This window comes from Styela clava, chromosome 5, assembly GCF_964204865.1.
Source record: "Styela clava chromosome 5, kaStyClav1.hap1.2, whole genome shotgun sequence".
In the NCBI taxonomy this organism is placed as follows: Eukaryota; Metazoa; Chordata; class Ascidiacea; order Stolidobranchia; family Styelidae; genus Styela; species Styela clava.
Window position 1 is genome coordinate 22,707,813 of NC_135254.1, and position 2,500 is coordinate 22,710,312.

The 2,500-nt window shown below is 55.5% G+C and overlaps 1 non-coding gene across 1 annotated transcript in view; it reads left to right on the plus strand.

Moving 5' to 3' along the window:
- Positions 1–1,977: 1,977 nt before the first annotated feature.
- The window catches only part of LOC144423604 (small subunit ribosomal RNA), a 1,810-nt gene continuing 1,287 nt past the window's right edge, over positions 1,978–2,500 (plus strand). The window contains exon 1 of the ribosomal RNA XR_013476071.1: positions 1,978–2,500. This exon is cut by the window's right edge and continues 1,287 nt beyond it. This is a non-coding gene — a ribosomal RNA (small subunit ribosomal RNA).

Sequence of the window (2,500 nt, forward strand, 5' to 3'; positions counted from 1 at the left end):
CGGTGGCTGGCGGGCGAGAGAGTGCTGCGTCGCCGGCATCGGCGTCGAAAGAAGCCGAGCCGAAAAAAGTTAAAGTACAAACGTGCAAGCATACTAACCTAACCCTAGGTAAGGCATGTCAGAGCGAAAGACAGTAATTTCGAATGAGCCAAGAAAGAGCGGTGCGGGGCCGGTCGGAGCGCACCCTTTTCTCGGTGGCTGGCGGGCGAGAGAGTGCTGCGTCGCCGGCATCGGCGTCGAAAGAAGCCGAGCCGAAAAAAGTTAAAGTACAAACGTGCAAGCATACTAACCTAACCCTAGGTAAGGCATGTCAGAGCGAAAGACAGTAAACTCGAATGAGCCAAGAAAGAGCGGTGCGGGGCCGGTCGGAGCGCACCCTTTTCTCGGTGGCTGGCGGGCGAGAGAGTGCTGCGTCGCCGGCATCGGCGTCGAAAGAAGCCGAGCCGAAAAAAGTTAAAGTACAAACGTGCAAGCATACTAACCTAACCCTAGGTAAGGCATGTCAGAGCGAAAGACAGTAAACTCGAATGAGCCAAGAAAGAGCGGTGCGGGGCCGGTCGGAGCGCACCCTTTTCTCGGTGGCTGGCGGGCGAGAGAGTGCTGCGTCGCCGGCATCGGCGTCGAAAGAAGCCGAGCCGAAAAAAGTTAAAGTACAAACGTGCAAGCATACTAACCTAACCCTAGGTAAGGCATGTCAGAGCGAAAGACAGTAATTTCGAATGAGCCAAGAAAGAGCGGTGCGGGGCCGGTCGGAGCGCACCCTTTTCTCGGTGGCTGGCGGGCGAGAGAGTGCTGCGTCGCCGGCATCGGCGTCGAAAGAAGCCGAGCCGAAAAAAGTTAAAGTACAAACGTGCAAGCATACTAACCTAACCCTAGGTAAGGCATGTCAGAGCGAAAGACAGTAAACTCGAATGAGCCAAGAAAGAGCGGTGCGGGGCCGGTCGGAGCGCACCCTTTTCTCGGTGGCTGGCGGGCGAGAGAGTGCTGCGTCGCCGGCATCGGCGTCGAAAGAAGCCGAGCCGAAAAAAGTTAAAGTACAAACGTGCAAGCATACTAACCTAACCCTAGGTAAGGCATGTCAGAGCGAAAGACAGTAATTTCGAATGAGCCAAGAAAGAGCGGTGCGGGGCCGGTCGGAGCGCACCCTTTTCTCGGTGGCTGGCGGGCGAGAGAGTGCTGCGTCGCCGGCATCGGCGTCGAAAGAAGCCGAGCCAAAAAAAGTTAAAGTACAAACGTGCAAGCATACTAACCTAACCCTAGGTAAGGCATGTCAGAGCGAAAGACAGTAAACTCGAATGAGCCATGAAAGAGCGGTGCGGGGCCGGTCGGAGCGCACCCTTTTCTCGGTGGCTGGCGGGCGAGAGAGTGCTGCGTCGCCGGCATCGGCGTCGAAAGAAGCCGAGCCGAAAAAAGTTAAAGTACAAACGTGCAAGCATACTAACCTAACCCTAGGTAAGGCATGTCAGAGCGAAAGACAGTAATTTCGAATGAGCCAAGAAAGAGCGGTGCGGGGCCGGTCGGAGCGCACCCTTTTCTCGGTGGCTGGCGGGCGAGAGAGTGCTGCGTCGCCGGCATCGGCGTCAAAAGAAGCCGAGCCGAAAAAAGTTAAAGTACAAACGCGATGCTAATGAGCGAGCCGTTGTCTCGACTAATATGTAGGGGGCGTTCGATCGAGCGTCTGGCTTGAGCGCTTGTCGGCCTAGCAGAACGGTCGCATTGTTATGCCCGGGTTTTAGGCACCGCTGCAGGCGGCCGGCAGAGCTCTTGTTTGTGCGAAACTGAATGGATCGAGCCCGAGAGAGGGCGAGCAAAGAAAAAACGCAAATCGCTCCGCCTGGCACTGCCGGCGAGAGCGTGGACGTCTCGGCCAGCGACTGTCGAAGCTGAGTACGGCCGCAGGCGATCGCCTCGGTCTTAAACGAATGCGACGAGCACGCGCCGGGCGGCCCAGCAAGGGCCGAGCGCAGCTGTCGCAGCTATCTGGTTGATCCTGCCAGTAGTGATATGCTTGTCTCAAAGATTAAGCCATGCAGGTGCAAGTACGAGTTCTCGTAAAGCGAAACTGCGAATGGCTCATTAAATCAGTCTTGGTTTATTTGGTCTCGTAAGCGAAGTGGATAACTGTGGTAATTCTAGAGCTAATACATGCATTAAGCGCCGACTTCGGGAGGCGCGCTTTTATCAGATCAAAACCGACCGGGTTCGTCCTGTGACGTTTGATGACTCTGGATAACCACGCGGATCGTACGGTCTCTGCACCGACGACGTATCATTCAAGTGTCTGCCCTATCAACTGTCGAAGGTACGCTACGTGCCTACCTTTGTGATAACGGGTAACGGGGAATCAGGGTTCGATTCCGGAGAGGGAGCCTGAGAAACGGCTACCACATCCAAGGAAGGCAGCAGGCGCGCAAATTACCCATTCCCGACACGGGGAGGTAGTGACGAAAAATAACAATACAGGACTCTAACGAGGCCCTGTAATTGGAATGAGTACATC